The 27,443-nt window shown below is 47.8% G+C and overlaps 1 protein-coding gene across 5 annotated transcripts in view; it reads left to right on the top strand.

The window, feature by feature from the left end:
• The window catches only part of Dgk (diacyl glycerol kinase 1), a 650,907-nt gene that overhangs the window by 242,455 nt on the left and 381,009 nt on the right, over positions 1-27,443 (top strand). For 3 of the 5 annotated variants that reach the window (XM_075691754.1, XM_075691753.1, XM_075691751.1), the window contains exon 3: positions 2,057-2,086. The exons of the other annotated variants lie outside the window; for them this stretch is intronic. The gene's annotated coding sequence lies outside the window, so the exon portion shown is untranslated. The remainder of the gene's footprint in view (positions 1-2,056; positions 2,087-27,443) is intronic. 5 annotated transcript variants of the gene reach the window in all.

Genomic DNA, 27,443 nt, shown 5'->3' with positions numbered 1-27,443 from the left:
CGCATAAACAAATGTTATTGTATCCTGGATCCATCAGTGGTGAAGCTGTATCCTATGTTACGACGCATCGCTTTCTGGGCGTCATCATTGACCGCAACCTCTCGTGGAGCCCTCACTGTGTCTATCTTAAGAGAAGTTAGTCGCCATTGCTCAGGTCTTAAAATTTCTCTGCGGGAAAAACTGGGGTACACCAGTCCATTCTATGTTGCAGCTGTACAGGGTTTGTTTCTCTGACTCCTACGTTACAGCCTACCAGTGTTGACAAATGCATGCAAGACGAACTTTCACGCTTTGGAGAGCATACAAGGTAAAACCCTACGCACGTATTTAGGGCTGCCTCGGCGCACCTCAACAACAGCAACAATGGCCATCGCGGGAGACCATATAATCCAGACACATCTAGCTGTCGACTCTCTCAGAGCGCACATTCGCCATCTGTCGAGGATCCCCGACCATCATTTGGCGTCCCTACCAGCCGAGAGACCTCAAGCGACCTTTTCACGAGTGATTAACGCTCATCAAGAGTGCATACCGGCATCTTTTACACCGGCGGCGAAGCCTTGCTCTCCCCTGTGGTGCCTGCGACAGCCTCGAGGGAATTTTGCTATTCCTGGAATTACAAGAAAGTCCAATCATCCAGCGCTGGCTCTGAAGCAACTTACGCTCCTATTACTGCACCAGACGTATCATGACCACATTCATATATATATTGATGGTTCGAACTCACCTACCAGCCCAACTGCAGCATTCGTCGTTCCAGCCAAGAACGTTACAATTAAATTCAAATTGGCACACACGACTACATCTACGTCGGCAGAACTTGCAGCTCTCCATGCCGCTATGATGTACATCACCAAAGAGCCAATAGAGAAATGGGTCGTATTTTGTGACTCTAAGGCAGCCCTTCACAGCATCAAGTGTGCATTACGTCACAGAACTTACGAGCAGATGATATCTGACATCAGGGAACTGCACCACCATGCACGTTATATTACAATGGATTCCTGCTCACTGTGGAATTGTCGGCAACAACCCAGCTGACAAGGCTGTCCGGTTTGCCCACGAAGATACCAAGACGCGTCCAACACCTTTAGCGAGGTCGGACGCTGCCAGAGAACTTCGCCTACTTGCACGCAAGAAGTCACAAGATCTCTGGATTTCAAGTTCCTTCAATTGCAGATTACGTAAACTGGACCCCACGCTACGTATACAACTGCCATTTAGCCTTCCCGCGGCGAAATAACCTTGTTGTGTCGCTTGTGGCTGGGAGTGGCGTTCATGAACGCATACTCCTACCGTATGGGAATGGCCGAGAGCCCGATGTGCGACTCCTGTGGGTGCGAGGAGATCATCGAGCACCTATTGTGTACATGCCCTCGCTACGATGTCCAACGCCTCTCTCTGCGGGCAACTTTACGCCGACTAGACTCGAAACCGTTCACCGAGTCAAAGATACTCGGACCGTGGCCACACCGGCCACTGGCTCGATAAGCGATTCGTGCACTAGTGCAGTACTTGAAGTGCACCGGCTTAAGAGACCGTTTATAGTGTCCTTGTGTATGGTGTCCCTCCCACTGTACTCAGTGCTTACTCTCTCCGTTTGTTCCTCTTTCTAGTCCCCTTTCCCCCATCCTCAGTGTAGAGTAGCAAACCGGATGCTGTTATGGTTGATCTCCCTGCCTTTCCTATCCTTGTTTTCTCTCTCTCTCTCTCTCTCTGAAAGTAGACGCTGCAATCAGCTTGTAGTTCCCTCTCAATATGATAAACACTGTACTCCTAAGAAGACAAGCAGAAATGGTGACGTAGGCAGGAGAAATAAAGCTTAATAAAAAAAGAGTGAATTATATATGCAGCAAGCTCAATACTTGCCGGAACAACGAATGCCGTAAGTATTATTATCGAGACTCACGCCTACCTTTACGTGACAGACGTTGTGTGGTTCTTCCTAAGTGGGCATTCAACCATCATGTTCATTTATGAATATATGCGTTCTTCAGCATAAAAAGAAAAGTCTCGCACGCAATTCTCACTTGATTCTTTATTTTCTTTCGTGCAGTTTATCGTCTGCGCTGGGAACAACCTGACCGTGAGTAACTTTATTTTTTCCGCATATCTACAACAACAACAACAACAACAACAACAACAACAACAACAACAACAACAACAACAACAACAACAACAACAACAACAACAACAACAACAACAACAACAACAACAACAACAACAACAACATTATGCAGTTATAGTCCGCACGTTATGCAACTGCTGAACAGATATTCACCGTGCACGATCTGTCGAAGCGCGGCGGCAAATTCACGTCACATTTGGAAACTGTAATACCGTTGTCAGTGCCGTCTTCTGGAAAGTTTCAAAGTTCTAAAAGCGTTAACTTCAAAGCTGAATGCACGCAACAATATATACGAGAGCATGCCCCAAAGCACTGTCCAGACGGTTTCCTTGAGCGACGGGTTACGTGTAGTGAACCGAGAGTCGTTCTTTTGAAAACAGATAAAAAAAAAGAATGTAACTTCGTTTTGGTCAAGCATCGCTTTCTGTCAAGCTTTCTCTTCTGAAAGAAGTAACGTCGTTGGGCGATACCTGCAGCATAGCTTTTTGCAGACAAGTGGGGCTGTATCAAGAAACCGTGAGGCCGAGTGCTTCGAAGCACCTCGCGCTGTCTTCGGCGCCCTGTTTCACAAAAATTGGCCAGCGCTGTGCACGCTATAGCTGGGCTCATCAAATTAGAAGTCACAAAGCTATTCGTGATTTGCGAAAGACCACTTCGCGCACAGCACTGCCTAGACAACGTAATGTTCACGCCGTTTCGTATTTAGAGGGTTGTTTTCAAGTTGCTCCTAATTTTAGGAAATATATTTTCATGCAGCAAATAACCAGCAGCCGACTTCACAAAGTTTTTCAATTATTAGTTTGTCATTAGTCGACAGGCCATCGCTAGCCACTGCCAAAATTGGTCGGCGTGTTTTCTGACGAAATGTCTGCACGTACAAACTGAATCCGGACTTTGGATCCCAAATAAGAAGGTCTGTAGTTCATACGAGATGTTCGATACTTGCCGTTATTTAAATGTGCCTTCGGCCGATTGCTTCAGGGCATCCACTTTCTTGCGCGCGTTTGTCTTTCACGTTTGCATGGTAGCCTTTTCGGGCTCAATACTATTATGATTAAGTGCCGGCTCATTAACTGAGCATTGTAAACAATACTTATTCACCCATAGCAGCTATAACTATTAGTTGTTTCTTTTTATTTTACAAAAATAACAAATGTCATCGTTATCTGTGCCTGTCGCTTAAGGCAGCTCAAGTAATGCTCAGTGTGACGCTCAATAAATTTTGAATAATTGAAGCAATTTCACTGCGTTTTGTACAACGTGGCTTCCAGATCCTATGTCCCGAGCACGTCGTTATGGTCGCTACGGCGGGCATCCCTGGCATCATAAAATCGAATGCAAACGAATGTTTATCAACGCCTCGCGCATATCCATAATTCCACTGTGCAATGTTAAGTCATACTGAGCTTGAAATAAAGGTCGCCTCGTTCTACACCAGTACCAATATTCGTAAGTGTGGGCATTTTTTAAACAGCGTCCCGAAGCCTCTAAACTGCGGTCGTCAAGCGAATCGCGGTCCTCGGTGTGCTCAGCTAAGGACCCCGAGCACTGACAGTTACGGGGACCCAGTGATGCTCTCCTGGGCAGTGAGCTTTTTCAGCAACAACGTGACGTGCGTTTGTTCCTTTCCGTAAATGCCGTCGAACTGCACAAATGGACAAAAGGAAGAGTTGCTTGGCAGAATTCGGCAGATTGTTCTAGGGATCCGCGATGTTTTGAGCCATCTTGCATGTCCAGCTTAGCCCGGCAATATATACTCCGCGCAATTGAAGCCTCACGTGGCAACCCTGTACGGCAAGACGAAACGGCGTTTCAGCGCTTTAAATTGGGGGAATTATGACGAATTCCAAGTCTTATTCTGTATGATTGAATATTTACCGACGCAGGTATTTCTTCCACCTTTGATGGTAGTCATAACCTTGTGAGCGAAGAAATGGTGAAGTTGCTGGAGCGTGAGAGTGTTGAAAGCCTGGAACAATAAAGAGGGGTGAAATAGGACACAACGAAGACCATCACACATGTTCTAGGAAAGAACACGGATAGCCTAGACTACTTCACGTGCATAAAAGTGGAGCGAAGATAAAATGGTAGGAATTTCGTAGGGCCTAAACATACCTTGCTAAGGATTGCTAAGGAAAGGTGTTGTCAGTACACAGGAAAGGATATAACCAAGTTCTGCTGAAATACTTTTTGTCTTCAGCCTCCTTTTTTTTGCACATTCAAACGCACTTTATTGTTCATAAGATGAAGAACTTGATATATGTATGGAGCGTGAAAACCAGTATTATGATCAGCTACATTCAAATGGTGGACAACCGCGTGAAACGTTTTTACGTCGTGTTTTAGGAATTGCTTCAGGTGGCGCAAGCGATTCAATTTTACTTTGCGTGATGGCAGCGTTGTAATGACCATCCGATGATTCTCCACTGTACTCTACGCCTTTCCTCCGTGATTACGTCGTGATCGTAAGGCGCGATGTGGACGCGACGACAACGGGCGACGCCGCGCGTAATACAAGTCGTAATTACCCCCGAGCAGGTTAGATATATCAGGCAACTGCAGCTGCAAATAATAACAAAACCTTATTGCATAAAATAATAAAGTCAATACCAAAATAAGCGATAATGAGTACCGTATCTAACACTATGGTCGTTATCTCTAAATGGGCGTCATGTCATTTGCATAACTTACTGGAGACACAAACATACGGTGTTCAGTGGAAGTTACCTTACTACAGCGTTGTACTTTGGGAAAATTAATTCATGTCATCTCTGATTGGGAATGATAGACAGACACTTTGACGCAGTTACTTTACATTGTGAGCATCGCTAGGTTTCGCCCTATTTAGCCCACTGTACGGGGTGCCAGCTGTATACAGTGTGAGTGAGTGAGTGAGTAAAGACTTTATTTGAAAACAAGGTATTGACGGAAGACCTTGTTGTTAGGCAGCCACGACCCCCTGGGCCCGGGTGGCTTCTTCAGCTCTCTCGATGACCTTGGCCTGCAGGTCAGGGTCTGAGCTGAGCAACATGGCCTCCCACTGCTCAGTATTACTTATTTCGTGATTTGTGTGATTTTCGGCTGGGCACGACCACATAATATGGAATAGATCCGCTTTTTGCTTACAATGCTTGCATGTATCAGGGTATTGGTCGGGGAATAGTAGTGATAGGCTACGGGGTTGGGGTAGGTGTTCGTTTGAAGTCGTCTGCAAGCTACTTCTTCTCGCTTGTTAAGCGATTTATGTGCTGGCGGGTACACTGCCCTGGCTAACCTGTAGTGCTGAGTTATTTCCAGGTAACTGACAATGCGATCCCTCTCTGATCCTAGCGTGAGCCTTCCGGGTGCTCGGTTGGCGAGTCCTCGAGCGGCGGTGTGGGCGGCATCGTTGCCGGGTAGGGAGGAGTGTACTGGTGCTCAAATAATCTGGATTGGTCGTGGGTGTTGGTTGGCGTCTACCACGTGTTTTACGGGAGCCGCGACCCGACCTTTCGCAAAATTGCGTACTGCTGCTTTGGAATCGCTAATAATGTAATGGCAACGTGTGGAGGCCATTGCCAGAGCGATAGCCGCCTCTTCCGCTGTTTCGGAGCTTCTGGTGCGAATTGAACTACCAGCGCGTATTTGACCTGAGGAGTCCACCACTGCAAGGAACATACAGTTGCGTTCTATGTATTCTGCTGCGTCGACATAGACTACGTCTTTGAAGGCGTGGAATTTCTGATGTAGGGCTTTGGACCGCTCGGCCGTCCTTTCCTTGTGGAATTGGGGGTGCATGTTTTTAGGGAGTGGATTAATTTTGAGATGGCGCCTCTGGTCGTGAGGAACGTATAATTTAATGCTTTGCACCGACTCGTAGTTGATGCCGAGATTCTGGAGGATGTTTCGCCGGCGGCACTCTGAGCTAGCCTTTCGTATTGAGATATAAGGTGCGCTTCTACAAGTTCATCGAGGGTGTTGTGCACACCTAGGGCTAGTAATTTAGCGTTGGCCGTTCTTATAGGCAGCCCAAGAGCCTGTTTATAGGCCCTCCGGATAATTCCCTCTATTTTCTCTCTCTCAGCCGCTTTGAGGCAGAGGTACGGGGTGATGTAGGTGATGCGGCTGAGAACGGAGGCCTGTACCAACCTTATGAGGTTGGCTTCTTTCATGCCAGAGTGTCGGTTGGCAATTCTTGAAATGAGTCGCATCGTCTGCTGAACGCATGCTTCCAGTTTATGAATTGTATTGCCGTTGCGCCCGTGAGCTTGCATGAAGAGGCCTATAGTACACGGATGGTGGTCACCACCGGGATCGCGCCTCCTCCGGCTCGCACAGTGATTTCTGGGAATGGCGCAGTGTCGGATTTGCGGTTTGTAGGGGCTCTGAGTAGGAAGAGTTCTGATTTTTGCGGGGAGCAGGCGAGGCCCTTGTCGGTAACGTACTTTTCAATCGTGTCTACAGCTTGTTGCAGCGTGGTTTCTATATCTTGATCGCTACCTTCAACCACCCACAGGGTGATGTCGTCGGCATGCAGAATGTGGTGTAGATCTGGAATCTGATTAAGTTGTTCCGGTAATCGGATCATCGCTAAATTAAAGAGGAAGAGGGATAAGACTGATCGCTGCGGTGTGCCACGACTTCCAAGAGGGATCTTGTCCGATTGTAGTTCTCCTATTCTTAGTTCCGCTGTGAGGTGGTTGAGGAAATTTGTAAGTCCTCTGGCCCACACCTAGGCACTGCAGATTCTCTAGTATAGCCTGATGCGCTACGTTGTCAAAAGCCTTTGTAATATCAAGGCCCAGGACAGCCCGGGTACCATTCTTGGGTATGTGGTCCAGAACTGTGTGAGAAGAACTTTGCAACTAGTTGCGAAAGTGAGAAAACGGTGCAAGCTCAATACGAACAATTTCGACAGCCGAAGGGTCATCAACGTTTATTTATTGTGCACAGTACAGTGTACGACGTACAGAAGAGAAAGAGGACTAATAGGAACAACAACCACATATAGGTACAACACGCGCCTCCCTTTTCCTTCTTTTTCTTTTCCTCTTCAGTTTTGTTCCCGTTCCCTTCTGGATCCTATATGTTGCATTGTGCATACTAAGTGAAGGCCTTAAATCCTGCATTTCGGACTTTCGTCCGTTTGCTTTCAAGCACAAATTTCCAGTCATTGTCATTTGTGAGCCAAACATTGAGAGCGCCTTCCGCCTATCAGGATATGTAGCTTTCATGTCTGCCACCTATACCGACCGCAGCAATGTCATCGTCTACGTCAGATGCGATTTCACTTATCTTTTACACCCAGTGGCACCTGATGACGACAATCAGTACGTATGTTTGCCTATAAAATGCAAGAACGTTTCGCTCACGCTGGTAGGTGCCTACATTTCACCTTCGAGCCGATTTGACAACGCAAGGCTAAGTACAATTTTAACAGCGACACCTGGACCATGGATTCTTACCGACGATTTCAATGCGCGTCACCCGCTATGGGGAATCTTGAAGATGGATTGTCGAGGAAGACATGTACTATCCTTCGCGCCGGACCATGAACTCTGCTGCCTAAATGATGGCGGTCCCACTTTTCTGCGGGGATCGACATACAGTAGCTGCCTGGACTTAACTTTTGTTTCAAGATGCCTCAGTGCCAGTGTGAAATGATTTCCGGACAACGAAACACATGGTAGTGACCACGTTCCAACGTACGTTAAGATCGATGGCATACGCAAGTCACACTCTACCACTGTTCTTCAACGCATCGACTGGCCTAAATACATGTTGCTCACGGAGAAAAATTGCGAAAAGATCCAACAATGTCCACCTGGCAACATTGAGGAGCTCATTAACGACGCTGCTGGAGAAGCCACAAAGTTTTTAGGCCTATTACTAAATTTCCTGACTTCGAAGCAGAATTGGAGCGGCTTCGAGCAATTCGCCGTCGCGCGGAACGAAGGTACAGGCGCACCAAGTCCATCTACGACCTAAGGGAGGCGAGACGCATACAGAAGAAGATCCAACGTCGGATCAACTGCCTGCAGTCTCTAAGATGGAAGACTTTTTGTGATTCCCTTGATTCACATAAACCCCTATCACATATATGGAGAACGGTGCGCGGTCTTCGAACATCACCACAACAACGCCACCCCTTCAAATGCCTGGCTCTCAGTCAAGGTCGCCGAGAGATCGGCGTAGCGGAGGATTTCTGTTTAAGGGTAGCGGGTCTACCATCCTCGTTTCCCCTACATGACCCGCTTGGCGTTCCGATTTCGCGGGATTCTCGTATGGACAAACTGTTTTCCATCGAAGAGTTACAAGCGGCGTTGGCAGCGTGTAGACGTTCCTCATCGCCTGGGCCTGACAGGGTGACTTACGCAGCTCTTGGCAACCTCGGTCAAACAGCCCGGCATGCTCTTCTAGAGGTGTACAACAATTCATGGCGGGGAGGAGTGATTCCAGCTGCATGGAAGTCCAGCCGCCTTGTGCCTCTGCTCAAACCAGGTAAATCACCCCTAGATGTGGCGTCTTACCGTCCCATAGCTCTCACCAGTTGTCTAGAAAAAGTGAGGGAGAGGATGGGGGCTGACACGTCTAGAGTGGTATCTAGAACACTACAAGATATACTCTGACGCTATGGCAGGCTTCCGACGCGGACGCTCTTCAGTAGACAACGTCATAGATCTTGTCTCGTCTGTTCAACACAAAAAAAGCCTAAGGAGACTGTCAGCGGCGATGTTCCTGGACGTTAAAGGCGCTTGTGACAACGTAACACGTCGAGCCATCCTGGACGCCTTGGGCGATGTCGGCCCAGGGGGACTTGTGTTTCGATGGATATTCAGCTACTTGACAGACAGGTAAAACAGAGAATGGTGCATCCTCAGAACACAACACCTACCGCGGAGTACCACAAGGCGGAGTCTTGAGCCCCACTCTATTTAACCTCGTGCTCATCGACCTGATTCACACCCTTCCACAATCCGTCCATGTGTCGATCTATGCAGACGGTATATGCATTTGGTCATCAGGAGTGATGCGTCCACAGGTGCGCGCCAGACTGCAAAAAGCGGCCACACTAACATCCAGCTATCTTCGAGCACGAGGTTTGGAGGTGTCCTCCCAGAAGTGCTCTATGGTCGCTTTCACGCGCGAAGCAATGAGACAATACGTTGTTAGAATTAATGGACAGCCTATTAGCTACGAAAAGACGCACCGTTTTCTAAGAGCAATAATAGATCGCGACCTTTCCTGGAGTCCTCGCGTCTCTTACCTAAAGAGGAAACTAGTGATGATAACAGACATGCTCAGATTTCTTGCAGGAAAGTCATGGGGTCCGTCTGTGAGTGCAACGCTCCGACTCTATAACGCGCTGTTCTTGGATCTCCTACGCTGCAGCTTACCGGTACTAGGTGGGACCAGTAAGACCAACCTCCGAGCCCTTCAATCTGTACAAGGTCAAGCTCTGCGAATTTGTCTTGGCCTTCCTAGGTGTGCATCAACGGCAGCAACAATAGCTATCGCGCATGACCACCCTATCAATACGTATATTCATGTCGACTCCTTAAGGGTGCAGATCAGGCACTTCGCCCGACTTCCATCGCGTCATCTCGCCTCCCTTCCTGCTGCTCGACCTCGTTCAGCGTTTAGCAGAATTATTGCTGCCAACCACGGAAGTTTACCGTCAAAATTTACACCTGCAGCACGACCATCTCTACCGCTGTGGTGCCTGCATCCACTCCAGGCCCTTCTTGTTATTCCCGGCATCAAAAAGAAAACGGAGATGTCATCTATCGCCCTCAAACAAACGGTCCTTTCATTCTTACATGAAAAACACAACGAACGCACCCACGTTTACACGGACGGTTTTGTCTCCTCTAAAGGTTCAGGTGGAGCAGTGGTACTTCCCGCTCAATCTGTCACTATCAAATTCAAGACGTCTCACGTTACATCGTCGACGGCTGCAGAACTCGCAGCTATCCGTGCTGCTCTGGAGTTTATAGGTCCCAAATCACCACATTCATGGTCCATCTTTTGTGATTCAAAGGCAGCTCTCCAGTGTCTGCTGTCCCCTTTCAACCACGGGCCCAATGTACAATTAGTCGCAGACATCCGACTACTCCACCATTACGCAATCGACAAGGGACACAATATCATCTACCAGTGGATACCGAGTCACTGCGGAATTTCGGGAAATGACAGTGCGGATGACGCTGCCCGGTCGGCCCATGATGGTGCCCAAATTGTAACCATACCGCTGTCAAGAACAGATGCAGCCACAAGTCTTCGCTCCCTCGCACACGAGCTTACGCTAACTTTGTGCAACACCAGTGAATTCACGAACACACGTCTTCACAGATTGGACCCAAGTTGGCAACTCCGTCTTCCACCAGGGTTGCCACGAGCGGAAGCAACACTTCTGTGCCGCCTATGGCTCAGTGTGGCATTCACGAACTCCTATTCCTTCCGCATCGGAATGGCCGACAGCCCTGCTTGCGACACCTGCGGCTGCGAAGAGACGATCGCGCACCTCCTCTGTGACTGTCCACGTTACAATGTGCAAAGAAAAGTGCACGTGATCGTGCTCGAAAAACTGGACAATCGCCCCTTCACAGAAGAGAAAGTTCTGGTCCAGACGGGTTTCGCCACTCAAGGCCTTAAGGGCTTTGCTCAAGTTCTTAAGGACATGTGAATTGTGCGAACGCCTTTGACTATTGTTGCGCGTAACATCGCGTTACTGTGTCCATTTTTCTTGTTTCTTTTTGCTCTCTTCCTTCTCCGTTTATTCCCTTTACCCCTTTCCCCAGCACAGGGTAGCCAGCCGGTATTTACACTGGCTAACCTCCCTGTCTTTCCTTCCCTTTTGTCTCTCTCTCTAAGTGAAGGCGGATAGTATTTCGATTGTGCACATCGTTTGTATCGACCTTGCACTTTTTTTCCCTCTACGTCATGGCGTACTAACCACCCCAAATCAGCCCTTTTCTTTATTAGTGTTTATTTCGGTGGTTTCTTTGTCGAGGGCGTTTATAATTAACCATCATTTATAGAAATGATACTCGTTTTAATGGAACACATGATTTGTGATGTCGAGCATTCATGTTTGTAATTTAATGACCTGTAGTTCAATAATGGTCGAGAACTGGTCGTCATCACTAATAACAATGCCATCTTTATCTAGGCAGGGCTTTAGACTTTCTGGGCTGTTTTTCTAGCTTCCTATAAAAGTTTCATTTCAAAGTGAACGCGTTTTACTGGAACACCTGAGTAACCTGCCAAGCCTAAAGACCCAAGAACGCCAGAGCTACAACAAAGTACAATTTATAACAATTTATAGCAAAAGTGGGAAAAGGCTTTAAAGCCGCCACATGCGACTGAGCCACTCTATAAGCGACTCCTGAATAACAAAACTTTGAAACAAGCAAATAATGAGCGTTAATCACCACTGTGCCCATTATGCACCCGCCTCTTTTCCACTTGTATATCCAATTCCTTCTACGGATCTGAAATCACGACCTCTTGTCGACAGCCAATCGGCGTTTTCGGTGCCATATGACCATGCGTGTCCACTGACACGTGTCCAGCCTTCGACCAGCTCTTTCCAATTTAAATCGAATCAATCCTACCGGGATTCTTAGGATCAACGGAATTCTTTGAGCCCAACAGAAGCGGCGTTCCTTCCCTGCTGACGCTTATTCGAGCGTCCGTCCACTCGGAAGCTCTTCTTCCGCTATCCAGTGTGACACGGATTTTCTTCCGAATGTGTACCCGTTGTCCGGGCAACCAGGCACGAGTCCTTGAAAATCAGTAATGTGTCGAGGCCGTGGAGGAAAATGCGGATTGCTTCTGGACCTTCGGGTGCTTATGGAGCGCTCTTAATGCTTTCTCCTTTTCTTGAGCGCACTAGAAGAAAGGAATCTTGTGAACGTCGCAGTGCTCTTTGCAGAGTCAAATGTGTTTCTGGGCCTGATCTCTGTAGTGTCTGGGTCTTTAGCCAAGCGGCTTTTTATTATGTAGAGCTCTATCAAGATTTTCCCAATTGCATGTCTATCTTTAGTTAGTCTCGTCGCGTTTCACTTTGATTACTCCTTATGAACTAAATACAAATTCCTTTTCGTCGACACAGACACACATACAGGGTGTCCACCCTGCACTTCTCGTGCATCGAAGAGAGATTTGAAATCAAAGTATGAGCAGACGTTCTATCGCGCTTGCCACTGTCGTTTTTAATTATCATTTCATCGACGTAATTCCTGTCAACTCTTCAACATTTCGCTCCATTCTTATAGTCTGTCTTTATTCTTATTTCATGATTTTATTGTGTTCCCATTAATTATTTCGTGCATGAGCCTTTCTCTATATACAGGGCTCACTTAAGCCGATGAGCGCGGATAGTGCTGATCGCTTCCAGGTTTCTTTTTTCATGTGCCATGGTCATGTTCATTGCTATCAACGACGCATCAATGCTCACAGTGACATGCAATAAAACAGTGCTGTGAAACTGGCACAGACTGAAAGCTTTAACTGCACATCTGTCCGAGAATATACAAAGAATTGTCATTTTTCTTGTGTTGTTCTGTCCTCAGAAAAAATAAGAAGAACGAAATATTTCGTTTCCTCTTTTTGTCTACATTCACAGAAATGAAATATCGCGTTTTTCATCCGTCCTTTGTAATGGTTTGTGGTGAAAGAACGATCAGTCTTTATTTCTTTCTGTTTAACGAATATTAACGGCAAAAAGAAGTTCTACGTTGAGTATTTGAAACCTCTTCTCGTATCGCAGAAATGAGCATTTATTCTTCCCGGATAAGGGTTATTGTGAATATTCACTGTAAAAGTACGTATGTTTATCATTTTCTTTTGTTTTGTATTCTTCCATGTACGCTTCGCCAGTGGTAGTGCGCCTCTTCTTCACTGTCACTAAAAGAGACGATCAGAACGAATGCCGCATCCTCGCATGTGTTGTGTCACGATGGTGTGTGCTGGCCGTTGTGCATTGCTTATTTGTGTGCTTTGCTAGTTTAGAACAAGTTCTCTTCTTTCCTCACCACGCCTGTTGTTCTTGCGTGCCCGTTTTCTTGCTGCTCCCAGCAGGGGATCAAAAAGGAAGGGACCGTGTAGGCAGGCGTTGCTGCAATGGCCGGTGGCAGGGCAGCTTATTTTCCCGGTCTCATCCATTGTTCGCAAGCACGAACAAAAGGAGCGCGGGCCGAACGACGAAGGCGAAACGTTTTGTCAACCATCCGTGAGCGAGTCCCGCGTGGCCGACACATTGTAGCGCTACGCGCTCAAATTAAACGAAAATGGAGTATAAGTAAAAAAAGAAATTCTCGTCTTTTAATCAATCTTCATGCTTCCAGTGGAAGGATGAGCCCAGCTACTTCGTGTCTGCGTGCGTATCTTTTTCTGTACTCTTTCTTTCCACAGTCTTGTCGGCAACTAGGAGCACTTGACCCACTAAATGTGGAGAGACGGAGTCTCGGTATTCGTTTCGATCGCTTTTCTTCAGAAATTTCGCGATATTGAGCTTTCTTTGAAGGCGACGGTCCCCTCATTGTCCGGGACAGCGTGGCCGCTGTAACGGGTTAGAGTCCGTTGGCACAGGTGTGTCATATGGAAAAAAAAAACGATTTTTTTTCTTTCTGGTATAAGCTGACCTTAGCAGCCTTCCCAGGGGATTATAGAGCGGACAGAAAAGTATCCTTCGCTTCCAATCAACAAACTAAAACCGTGCAATAGGGTGAAAGGCGAAAGCGCTGTCTTTGTGCTGTCGGCGCATATTGGTGTAGATCGCGACAACCGCTATGTACGAAGCTGGAATTTGGAGGTCAACAATGAAGGCAGCAGAGATTTTCTGTGTGCATGTATATAGCCCAAATTATTGCTGGCGCTTCTTTCACCATTGTAACTAGCTAACGCATACACCGGCTGCCCTCAAACCAGTCATTTAAAGGGAATAGTTTAATGCATTCTTCCCGCAATAAGCCGTATCTTGCTCTATCTGCCACAGCGCTGCACTTCATTATTGAGACTCCGTAACAGCCTCGACAGCGGTCACACCCGTTCTACAGATGCGAAGATGGTCGTTAACCTTCGCGCGCCGCGACAGCGTTCTCGCATCTCATCCGCCCGAGCTACTAAGGATTAACACCGTTTATCGTGCCACTTTTCCCGAACTACAGCGACCTAATTATAGCTCTGCTGGGAGTCTGCCGCCGGGATGGCGAACTGGAAGGATCGAACGAAGAAGTCTGCCTGTAATCCATCCCAGGCGCGAAGCTTCCTCGCGCTCTTTTACGTGCCGCTGTCCTCCGCTGCGTGATAAGAATTCAGGCAGTGCTCAGCAGTGGGGACCAGATGTGTATGTTTGTTTGCGCGATCGCAAAGTTTTAAGCCAGCTCGCAAAACAAGGCTTAGCTCTGGACTCAATATGATAAAATGTTTGAGAAACCAGGCTAATTATCTGCTTCTCGCTTTATTGCTTAGTGCTGTGTAAGCTTTTCGTCACACTGCGCGAATGCCACATTTCACAAAGCCTTGGTCGATGTTTTGGAAACTAAAATTGCGACAGCATAGAGTTGGCTCTTCAACGCGGGGGAAATGATAGAAAATGAAATTCGAGAAATCCTTATCGTCTTTGTTTATCTATTTGTTAGCGCTGGCCTTCGTGCAGCAAAGGAACTTGCTTTCGGTTACAAGATACATTTGCGCATGCCTCAGTTATTGCGCGCAGTATTTTGCGTGAGCACTACGTGAGGCCGCATTGAAATTTGCGGTGAGCTTGCTCTGTTGCCGGTATACAAGCGAAATTGCACACACTTCTGCCTCGCCGCTTCCACCCAAAGACCGATTTGTCGCGCGAGTTTTGTTCAGCAAAGAGTTCGGAACTTGCCGACTAGCCTCTTTAAAAAAGATTGCTGGCTCTGCCCTAATCTAGAGTAGACGTTAGCATGAAATGGCAATCGGCAAAACAGATTCGTTGGAGATCATACTAGCCGGAATCTTAACATGGGTGTAGTGCATGATCGCAACGGCACACTCACACCACCACACTACACCACGGTCCATACTGTGCACTGGTTCATATGGACGCGGTACAGCTAGAAGAAAAGCGACTGAAGGCCGCATAACAGGCACCGAAAGACGCCATGGAGAGAGAGCGCACTGCCCAGCTAGAAGAATGAACTGTATTCTGGGATTTTATGTGCCAAAAGCACGATTTTATTATGAAGAACGCCGTAGCGGAGGACTCCGGATTAATTTTGACCAGCAGGGTATTTTTAACGTGCCCCCAATGCACGGGAAATGGGCTTCTTCGCATCTCGCCTCCATGGAAATGCGGCCGCCGCGGCAGAGGTTTGATCCAGCATCCTCGTAGTTAGCAGCGGAACGCCATAACCGCTAAGCTGCCGCTGCGAATGTAACTGCCTGAAGTAGGCACCACGCAATGTGGTGCCATCTCTCGAGGCAACGCAATACCTGCGCCGCGGAACTCACGGACCGCTGGCGTTCAGCGCCAAAAGATGACAATAACGGGTGTGGTGCCCGGTACTTGCCTTTTCAACGTCGCCCCCCTGCGCCCCCCCCCCTATTGGAAGTGACAAATAAAACTTCAGCGTGCTAGAAGTTACAGCTTGAGTGATATTGTGAACAAACATTAGGAAGAACTCGGAATCAGTTATTTTTGTAACTTGTTTGGGCAGTAACTAGCATATGCAATGCGGTCTTGTACAAACGGCTGGGGGCCAGAGACCGTATTTTTTTATGTTTTGACTGGTTGCCCGGATTATCTGGTTTTGTTCTCGCAGCTTGCCTGGATAAAGGTTCAGGCTTTTAGCTCAAGGTCACTTGAAGGTCTCCGACAACGGGAGCTAGAAGTATTTCATGCTTAAAAATGCTTGCCTTCTGCTTTTCAGATCAGGTATTGCTGCATGATACTTAGAATCGACTGTGACGTTTCACAGTCACCCACAGTCACGTACGTAAGATTTTCCTTCACCAAACAAGGGTGACAGCCTGCCACACTTTTGTTAGTCAATTCTACTGTTTCATTAGACCGCTTCATTTAGCGCTTCATTAGGGTTGTTGTGTCGCCGACGACGTTGATATTCGAAATTTTTTGGCTACAGGCGTGGAACACTCTCAAATTCACATACAGCGGCACACTGTACTTAAGCTTTAACACTATCGAGGCCCTTGGTTGCTTCATTTTGAACGCGTAACGCAGCCCCAAGCGAATAAGGACAACAAGCAGAAATAACGACGACACGGCACTCACTCTCAACTGATAAAAAAAGAATGCATTAGTCACATAAAGGAACCATAGGTCCAACAAAAACAAAATGCAAAAAAAAAACAGACATGCGCAGGACGCAGGGCATGCCGCAATGATATGATGAAAGTAAAACTCAATATTGATGCTAGTAGTGAAATTCCTCCTCATGAAGTATCACCGATGGTCCACATATGCATTCACCATCCCTATACTTCATTTACATATACTGCAGTCTCATTGTGAGGCATTGCAGGGGTGGGTACACAAGTTGCTTCCATACGTAATTAACCAAACATGACACAGCATAGATCTTGTTGGCTTCCGCTATCGCTCTTGCGAACTGGCTTGCATGCCCGTAGATTACAGCTGTTTCTTAAGACATGGGCACAGGTTTGCTGGCGGATAAGCAAGCAAATAAAGGCAGGTGTAGCGTCACTAATGTCACCAAATATATCGCGTGAGTAGAAGGGCTTGTGTACGTAATTCCATTGTCGTTTGGTAATGAATGCACTAGACAAACGAAGCGCAGTGTTAATGTTAGACTTAGAGGGCATGAACTATCTCTGAAGGGCTTCGCGGCACTGCATGTTGCGGTGCATTGCACATCATATGGTGTGTACCCTTTTTGAAAGAAACAGCTATAATGTACAAGCATGCAAGCCATTTCGCAAAGAGATGGCGGAAGAACTACAACGGATGAATTAGGAATGGCACATCCATAAGTGTGCAGTCACGCGAAAGAACTTTACTTACTTGCATCAATCTTGATAGTTTTACTTTTCATTACATCATTGCAGCTAGCCCTGCGTCCTGCGCGTGTCCTGCGTTTTGCTTTTGGTTTTTGTTAGACATTTCGTTCCTTTATATGTGCGTGATGTTTTCCTAATGAAATACCTTGGTCATCTCTCGTTTTCCAGTGAATACCTTCACACGTAGGTATCGCCGGAAATGAATAAGCCGATCGGCTGGCTTCAAAAGTCGCTTGTAACGACTGTGTCTACCAAGAAATTTTGTACAAGCTTGATGACGCTCGTGTGCTGATTCGTCGCCACCTACTCAAGCAGCATCCAGAGCAGCGCGTCGCAAATATAACGTTCCCACCCCGTGTTCGCGGTCGGGGTTTGACTCGTCGCGCGAGAGCACAATTATACTGAAGCTGGGGGTTGCCTTTGTGAAAATGGGCGAACGTTTATGCTGAAAAGGACATGTGGACAGTCCATAATGCATGTACATCTTGCGGTTTGTGCGAGACACTTCAGCACGTGATATTGGAGTGTCCCGCTTTCACTGCGCAGCGCATCTCGCTAGTGAGGGACTATCAGCTCCTAGGCCTGTGGTGTACGACACTCATTGAATGTTTGTACCCCATTGGTTGCGCGTTTCGACGTGATCAGGCTCAACGTGCTCTCCTTACTTTTATAGAAGTAACTAACCTAGGTTCACATTTGTACCTTATTCATGTTTTCAAATGACAAGACCTCACACACTATTTTAACATTCTTTGGAAGCGTGACTATACCGTGCGTGACCTGTACTGTGCGTGTTCTGCTTTATTCTTCGACATTTGTCATCTTGTTCTTCCGTTCCTTTTTCCGCCACTTCTTCCTTTCCTGTCAAGTGTATATATGTTTTAAAATTTCATAATAATATAATTAATAATAAATATAATAATATACGTCAGCGCCGTGTCCTCGTATTTTGCGCCTTTTGTTCCTGTTCGTTTGGGCTGTGTTGCACGCTTATCAGTGTCTCTTAGCGTCACACGGCCTCGTGACATTGCGAAGGCTCTGAAAGTGAGATGCTGACCTTGCAGGCCCAGCCCGAGTATTTCTCCAGTGAGCGCTTGCGTAGAGAGATTACTTGCGTGAAAGGTGTTTGCCACTCATGCCGACATTTGTTCGCGCTCTTTTCTTTTTCAGCATGGTGACCATGCCGATACATGAATCAATGGTCAAGGGTCACTGGCGTAAATAGTCTAACGTTGTTCTTTTTTTTTTGTCAAGTACAGAAGCTAGGGCGAACATTCAGATGAAGTAATACATGTACTTTAACTATGAAGTGTTGGCTTCTCCGTTGTTTGAAGGCGCAGTAAATTAACTTGACGCTTGCGAACTATAGCATCTCGCAGAGCAACAATAAGTGTTTCTACGAACGTAGTTACCGTACTCTTACAGCGAAGTTGGGCTTATTAACGAAAAGAAAACACTATGTACCCGAGGAAATGGGAGTTGGACCCTCCCGCGCGTAACCGTGCCTGGCTTAGTCGTGTCCGGGGAAATGAGAACACTGAGAGTTGAACCTTTGCCGAGTGTTTGGACCTTTTTGGCCCCTTAGTGGAGGCAACTATCCCTTTGACCTCAGCTTCACGCAGACAGCACTCACGAATTGACCTGCCTGAGGGAAATTGGTAGTTCCCTTTTCTGCACTCCTATCTAATCTTACGTCTGTTTCTCTCAATTTTAATCTTTCCTGTCCTCTCTTCATTTCTTCGACTTCCAAGTTCCCCGGCAGTAAGCGTTAATCTTGTGTATGTAGCCAACTTTGGGTATTCCATATTTAGTTATAGTAGTGGCGTACAGCTGGCGTTTACAGGACCTGCCTTTTCCATGTCCTGCAGCGTCCCCTCGTTGGCTGGCTGGCGTTGTTGCCGAAGAACTCATCTCACTTATAGTAAATTCTTTCCACCCACTCCGCACTCAGAAACGAGGGGGCATTGAAGAAGTATTTAAATTTTTTTTTGGTCGAAAGACTGAAAACTTCCCCCGCTATCAAGTAACTCAATCTGAGAAACCAGGAAACACAAGGGGTATGATTTCGCCTTTCCTCGTTTTCAAAGGTGTAGCTCAAACTCTTCAGGTTTAAGGCATCGAAACTGGCAAATGGTAACCCCTCTTGGAACGTCATGACAAGAAGTAATATGAGAAACTACGTAACTTAGTGTCTTTCGGGAACATACCAGTTTCAGTGACCCCATGACCACCATCCGCGCTTCATTTCCGATTATGATTTCATAGAGCTGACGGAGGCTGAACTTCTGGAATAATGGAAAGAACAAAATGTTATCAACGTGAAATGAATCAAAATGAGGCGCGACGGGAAAGAAATCGACACTAGGCACCTAATTGTCACGTTTGGTTCCAGTGTACTGCCAGAAATCATCGAGGCGGTTACGCTAAAGTACGATTAAGGCCGTACATTCTTAGCCATCTCCTTTCCTTCAAATGGCAACAGTCGGCCACAGTTCACAGAACTGCGGAGGCCGACTGACTTGTGCTAAATGCAGTGTACATGAACATCCAGCTAATTCTTTCGAATACGCTCCACACTACTTTAACTGCGATAGGGAGCGTGACGCATATTTACGGCCCTACCCATCCTGGAAAATAAAAAAATTGGGACATTTCAGGCAAACGAGAACCTATCCTTCAAGGTAGCACGCAGGCGAGTGTCGTAGCTGCCAAAGAGCAGCTTTGCCGAAGTGGCGCGTCAGGGGGCAGCGTCACAACGGCTGTCGGCGGCGGTCCGCCTCCTGGGTGGCTGCAGCCAGCGCTGTGCCACCGTCTCAGAAGGGGCCATCGACCTTCGGGCTGGTGGCCTCCATGGTCTCGTCTCTTCAGGCTAGGGCCTCAGGGCGAACATACCGCTAGCAAAGAGCGGGTGCCCAGCGCCCCGGAAGAGGCGATGGACACAACTTTAGCCAAGCGGCGCATCCAGCGCCTACTGAGAGGCGAGAATCTCTCGACCACTCAAAAAAAAAAAAAAAAAAAGAAGAGGAGCCGTGCATTACGGGGCACGAAATCTTCTCTGTAATCTAATATTTGTTCTCCAAACACAGAGCAAACAAGTCCTTTTCAATACGGGAACGCAAATAGTTCAATAGGACCTCAGGGGTCTTCATAATCTTGATGAAATTAAAGCATTCCCCCGGAAACTTAATGCCATGATGCTGTGTTTTCAGGAAACACCTCAAACACACGAAAACAAACTTTGTTCAGCAATACGCCACTTTTCGTAAAGACCGCGATGATGCGGTGGCGTCATCTGGTGGTGTGGCTATTGTAGTCGATGTAGGTGTAGCCTGCCGCGAATTGAAACTCCGTACGCCCCTATAGGCAGCTTTTGTCCAGGCGGTCTTGTTTAATAAGCTAGTTCCTATCCGCTTTATACACATCCCTCCCAATTATCAACTTCATAAAACCAAATTTCAAAACTACATTGGTGAACTGGCATAGTCGTCGGAAATTTAAACGCGTATGACACTTTGTTGGGAGACTCCCGTCGTGACAGGAGAGGGCTGTTTAGTAAAAAAATTCCTCTTTTCCTCTGGTGCATGCTTACTCAATAAGACGGAGCCGACGTACTGCAATGGTGCACACAAAACCTACTACTCAATTGATTTAAGCATAGTATCCAGTACTTTCATACCGTACCTCGACTGGAGCGTTCTTAAGCACCCATACGCATGTGACCACTTCCCCATAGCTCTAAATTTTACAATGCAGGATGAGTGCTCCCCACATCTTTCGCGATTGAAGCCTGACTCGGCCAACTGGAAACTGTTCCGAGAACTTACATGTTTAGACAGGCATGTCATTGCTGGTTTTAATATAGACGATGATCTGGCTTACTTAACAGGATTCATCATAGACGGTGCCACAAAATACAAGCAACAAACTAATAAACTGACTGATAAACACCGCATCCCGGTGCTGGAATGATGATTGTCAAAAGGCAATTAAGGAAAAATAACAGAAAGCTTGGAGTTTACTTCATAACTCTCCAACGCCCGAAAAGCTAATTGTTTTTAAACAAGCAAAGTTGCAGGGTAGAAGAACACGTCGACGTACTAAGAGAAAGTATACACCCAGTATTACTTCATTCACTGTCTAAAGAGAGGTGTGGAACAGGATGAATAAATTAAAAGGCCGATAGTCTCACTTTCTACCCTTAGTAAATACCCAAAGCGCTAGCCTGGAAAATAAGGTAGACTTTCCAGGTGAAGACTTTGAACAAATCTCTAGCGCATCGCGCGACACGCACACTTTCCTGCAGTTCAAGGGACAAAGAGAGCTACAACATGTTCACCGCAAGTGGGCAAAAGGTGAGGCCTACAATCACCCGTTCACTTCAGCTGAACTTCAGGCATCTCTGAATTGTTGCGAAAGCTCGGCGCCAGGTAGCCATCGCGTCCTTTATGAAATGATCAAGTACTTACCGTCATAAATTTTAAGATCTCTCTTCAGTGCTATGTGGGCAGCTGGGTACATTCCATCCGCTTAGAAAGAAGCTATTATTGTACCCATACTTAAACAAGCAAAGGACCCGTCTCTAGCCATCCAGGCCAATAGCTTTAAGAAGCTGTCTGTGGAAGCTGTCCGAAAAAATAGTAAGCCGATGCCTCATTAATTTTTTAGAAACGAACAAAGTACTAGACCCCTTTGAATGCGGTATTAAAAAAGGTAGGTCATTAACAGACCATTCCGTTCGCATTGAGGCCAACAATAGGGATTCCTTTATTCATAAACAGTTTTTTCTTTCAGTATTTCTCGACCTAGAACAGCCATACGATACGTCATGGCATTTCGGTATTCTTCGGCACCTTTCCGCTGCGGGTGTTCGTGGCAATGTGGTGAACACCATCGAAAGCTATCTCTCTAGTCGCAATTAAATTCATGTGATAGCTTGCTTAGAACATTCCCTCAAGAGGCCGGTGTTCCACAAGGAGGCGTGCTTAGTTGCACACTCTTTGTCGTAAATATGAGTTCATACCGTAATTCTATTCACCATGTTTTATTCCTCATACGTTGACGAGGTGCAGATAGCTTTTAAATCCTGCAATATTGCTATCTGCTAACGCCAGGCCCAACTTGGTTAAAATAGTCTAGATGGGCGCATGGAAACGGGCTTAAACTGAACATGTCTAAAAGTACTTTCACGTTCTTCTCCAAGACGAGAGGTGTAGCGCCAACCCCTAGTATTTTTGGATGTGGAGAGGAACTCACTGTCAGCAGTGAACATAAAATTTGAGGTATTATTCTGGACTCAAAACTAACGTTTGTCCCGCGCATTAAATATCGCAAGTGGAAATTCATGAAAAAGTTAAAACTCCTAAAACTTCGTTCGCACACCGCATGGGGTAGCGACAAGTGCCTCGTGGGCCTGTACAAAAGCCTTATACGTACACGTTTATACTATTTGGCCGTGGTTTAACACTGTGCCGCTCCTAGCGCGCTGAAGAGGTTGGATTCTGTTCATCATTTACACACCCGCTTGGCCACGTGTGCTTTAAGAGGAAGGTTTAGCTCGGGAAGAACACCACAGCCACCCGAAGTAAACGGACGTGCCGTCGGCGCGCAGTCCGAAACGATCAGGCGTGAGCTTTGCCCGTCGCCCCCTGCCCGGGCCTCCCGAGGAGCCGTGCGCTGTGTGTCTCAATCACCACGAATTACGCACGAATCCCATCCGTTTGCACCGCTGCCGACCGCTAAACCTACCACGGCCCCGAGCCGCTGACAATGACGGGGCGTACCAAGGCGCAGTCGCTGGCTTCTTACCTGTTCACCATGCCAACACGCTACGTGACAGACAACCAAGGCTGGTCTACGCCGGCTCCTCGATGACCAAGGTGTAAGCCAACGGAGACTTTCCTAATTTTGCGTCCCTCTCTCGCTCTGCAACTTGCCACACTATGGCCTCATGTGCTCCACTTTTCCATGAGTCGCGCAGCCCGCCTCACGGACACTGAAGCCCTATCAGTTACTACTACAATTCACGCATCAAAGCGCCTTGCCAACCTCCGTGTCATGGACTTAAACATCCTCCCCAAGCTGTTTGTCATCGAATCAGGGAACATTTCCAACCAATTCTTCCCTTTTAAGATATACGAGCTGCCTTCCCATGACTCCTGCAATGGCGTCACGCATCAAGTTGAGCCCCACACTTCATCGACGGACCTCCTCTAGCACCTGAAGGCTGACACCTGCGGCGTATTGTCTGCTCGTATGATCGGTAAGACCAGCACAGTCCTCATTACATTTCGCGGATCCCATGTCCCATACACGGTGTACTACAAGAAAGGGGCGCAGTGATGCGCACCTCACCATCATAAGGCGCAATTCTGTCACGCATGCCTGGCCATCGGTCACCGACAAGACGTTTGTCCACGCCATGATTTACCCCGCTGCGAAATGTGTGGCACTGACGTCCCAGATACTGAAATACCGCACGAGTGCAAGCCTGCCTGTCCAAATTACGGTAAAGATCACGCTGCCGGTGACACCGGGTGCGAGGTACGTCAAAAGGCTGACCTTGGCGTCCGCAAGGCCGTCTACCTCAAACCACCCAGCCCTGCACGAATACCACTCTACCGTCCGCTCCTCTGACAACATCAACTCCACTCTCCATTCTCAACAGCCCCTTCAGTAATCAACCGCACCGTCCAAGAAGAAGAAACAAGCGGAACTCCCTCGTGGACGTAACCCTTCTAAAGCAACAGGACCTAAACGCAGCCGCAGCAGACTTCCCAACTCCTCTCCTAGCCTTCAACAACTCACCGGTAAGTCAGCCATCCCTCCCTACCCTCTTCCAACTACCTCTCTCCGTACCCTAGCCAAACAGCACGCACAAGATTATCGCCAGGCCCTGATAAAACTATTGTACGCTATCCCCCGAATGCATCCCGTACACTTACTATCGACCCAGCCCCTGTAGCCTCACCGCCAGCAACGAAAAACACGGACGAGTCCAGTCCTCCTCCTCGCAAGCAACCCCGCCTTGACGATAGCTCTTCTTCCCCTTCCTGACATGTACCTTCGATCCCCGTGCCAATAATCCCGATGCTATGGACGCGCATATCCAAGCTGCTATCGCCGCAATGGAAACCCGCTTCGATAGCAAGCTCGCAACTATTACTTGAGCTTTTGATGCCAAGCTTGAAGCTACCATAACCTCACTCACTTCCAAATTCGAAACAGTGCTTGAGACAAAACTGGCCCGCGCACTCGATCAAGTCGCTGTCACCTTGAGTTCTAACGTGACATCTCTCGTAGCGGAGGTTAAATCCCCCTCCCTCCGCTTAACTAGAATGGAAGAAGCGTAGCTCACAGGCGTCCGCAAGTCATCTGGAGAAGCACTCGCTCAGCCCCCTATCCCCTACCTGCAATGCCGTCAGTTGACCATCATGAGTGATACACTGCACGTTTGGCAGTGGAGCTGCAGAGGTCTCGCTCGCAAGCGTGGCCTCTTGACGCAGTACATTGCCACTCAGCCGGACAAACCAGACGTCATTCTAATGCAAGAACCCCGCTCACCGATCTCTGTCCCCGGATGTAATACGCAGACTACACCAGAATCTGAGCACACTCTCCATACTGTCATACGAAAAGGTCTAGCCCTCAACCCTGTCCAACACACGCCGCACAGCCACATTGTTGAACTACCTCCCTCGCGCCATTTTGCGAAGAATTCAGCTCATCGAGTCTGCGTAACAAGCGTGTACAGCCCACCAAAAGAGTCCCTTCAATTCCTCGAACCAACGGCACGTCCCCGATCCTCACGAATCTTCTCACGTAATCGCCGGAGACTTCAATGCACCTCACACAGCATGGGGATACAACAAAAATAGTGCGATCATACTCCAGGCTCCCAACTATAGACGATCTGTCCGCCTTCATTCACTTACTGACTGGAATAAGTTTCGTAAGGACACCAACTCAGACAATCTTTCCACCCCTACCGACTATGACACTTGGATGCAACAAATTCATCATCGTACTCAGCTTAATACCCACGCCTTAAAGCAATCAGAGGATGCGCCGGCGGCGGACGCCTATCTTCTCCACATTTGGGAGGCCCGCCAAGACCTTATAGGCAGGTGGAGACGAAACAAGTGTAACCGCCTCCTGTACAAACGCATCTCCCTCCTCAATGACGAAATTGTCACTTATTCGGACTCTCTTACACGAGCGCAGTGGCACATCATTTGCGATAAACTCAGTGACACCCTGCACCTTACGTCGGCGTGGCGTCTAGTCTGTAAACTTCTTAATCCTTCTCAAACTAAAACCGCCGCACCCACGACCCTAAGCGAAATTCTGGACGAATACGCATCTCCCGACCACCTTTACCGTGCCCTACGGGCAAAATGTATCGCCACTCCCACGCAACCCGCGTACAAAGACTACACTGGACACGAGCCTAACGACACCGCCCTGGCTGCGGACATCATCTTAGCCTAACTCAAACAGCATGTGCCAGAAACTCGTGTAAACACGGCGTCGGGCCCCGACAGTCTCACTATACACCAACTTCGCAACCTAGCCAACCAAGATTACGATAACCTACATGAACTGTTCAATAGTTCTTGGCATTCCGCTACACTACCTAGAGAATGGAAGACGGCCATAGTCACCTTCATCCACAATCCTGGCAAACCGCATATCATTGATAATATTCGACCCATTTCCCTCATTTATTTTCCTTCACTTCTTGTGCGGGAAAGCTTATGGAGCGAGTAATTCTCCGCCGACTTTACGCACACCTGGACACTACAAACTTCCCGCCCCCACTCCCTTATTGGGTACAGACAACACATTTCAACCCAGGATGCGTTTCTCCAACTCCATAAAGCAATATTCGCCACCCCCAGCACCGCTGAACTGAAGGCAATTCTTGCAGTCGACCTCCAAAAGGTTTTCCATAACGCCCATCATGACAGAATGCTAAAGGAGCTCCAAGCAACGAACTGTGGAGTCAGGCTATATAACTACGCCCGTTGCTTTTTTCGCAGCCGCACATACTGTCTCAGCTTAGGCGGCGTCACATCCCCAAACTACGATCATTCGCCACCTCCTGGCATTCCACAGGACTCCGTACTGTCGCCCACTCTTTTCAACCTCGCCATGTGCCACATACATCGAGCGCTGGTCACCATCCCAGACTTACAATACACTATATACGCCGATGATATCACCCTTTGCATGAGTCGTGGTTTGGCAGCACACATACAAGGCGCCCTGCAACATGCTATAAACAGCATACATCATGCTGCTACCCACATCGGCTTGAGATGCTCCTCCACCAAAGCGGAACTACTACTAGTCCATAACCACCGATGGCAACTGCCACGCATAAAACTCGAACATAACAGCCTAAAACTAAAGCAGCAAGATGGTGGTGGCTTTCTTCACTGTCAATCACCTCCTAAAACAGCGCAGCAAGTTCTCGGCATGCTCCGTCGTATTTCCAATTCCTCTCGTGGGCTGAAAGAGATGGATATGTTCAGACTCTGCGACGGCCCTATTAATATCCCGCCTCCGCTACCATCTTCCGTACACTCAATTACACAGCAGCAGAAAACCAAGTTGGAGGCCTTGGTACGTAAAGGAACCAATTGTATATGCGGCTTCCCCTTAATGCCAGCAACCAGCGCCTGCTCGAAATGGGCTGCCACAGCATGGTTGAGGAACTTGTGGTCATCCACAGACGCCGTCAGGAAATCCGCCTTCTTCTCACGCGACAGGGTCGGCACATTCTGACGCAACTTAGCCACCACGTTTCCCTCTCCCCCCCTCCCCTAAGCAAAGCTACTCTCGCCAATGCTACTCGCTCATAACTTCACATATCAACACGGCTTCGGCACATGCATCCACTACTAAATTCAGCCCGACGCATCCAAACGCACTGCATACTACATCCGCGACACTGCCCGCAATCCACACCGATCTTACATTTACACAGATGACAGCAGGTCTGGGACACAACGGCCATAGGTGTTACAGATCAACATTCACATGCCATCCACACAGCCATTCTTCCTCCCATGGATCCATGCACGGCGAAATCGCACGCCATTGCCGCACGCCATGGCAGCAGCTGTCACCCACGCCCCTTCAGCTTCCACTGCCTCGGGGCCCATCATATTCACGGAGTCCATGGCAGCTTGCTGGCGGCTGATACATAACTCGTTCCTACACGGCATCGCTCAACATATACAACGCGACCTACCCTCACATGTCGAACTCATCTTAATCCCAGGTCACCAGTGTATGCCGGGTAATGAATGAGCTAACC

This window comes from Dermacentor variabilis, chromosome 5 (assembly GCF_050947875.1).
Source record: "Dermacentor variabilis isolate Ectoservices chromosome 5, ASM5094787v1, whole genome shotgun sequence".
Taxonomy (NCBI): Eukaryota; Metazoa; Arthropoda; class Arachnida; order Ixodida; family Ixodidae; genus Dermacentor; species Dermacentor variabilis.
This window is presented reverse-complemented; position numbering and strand designations above follow the sequence as displayed.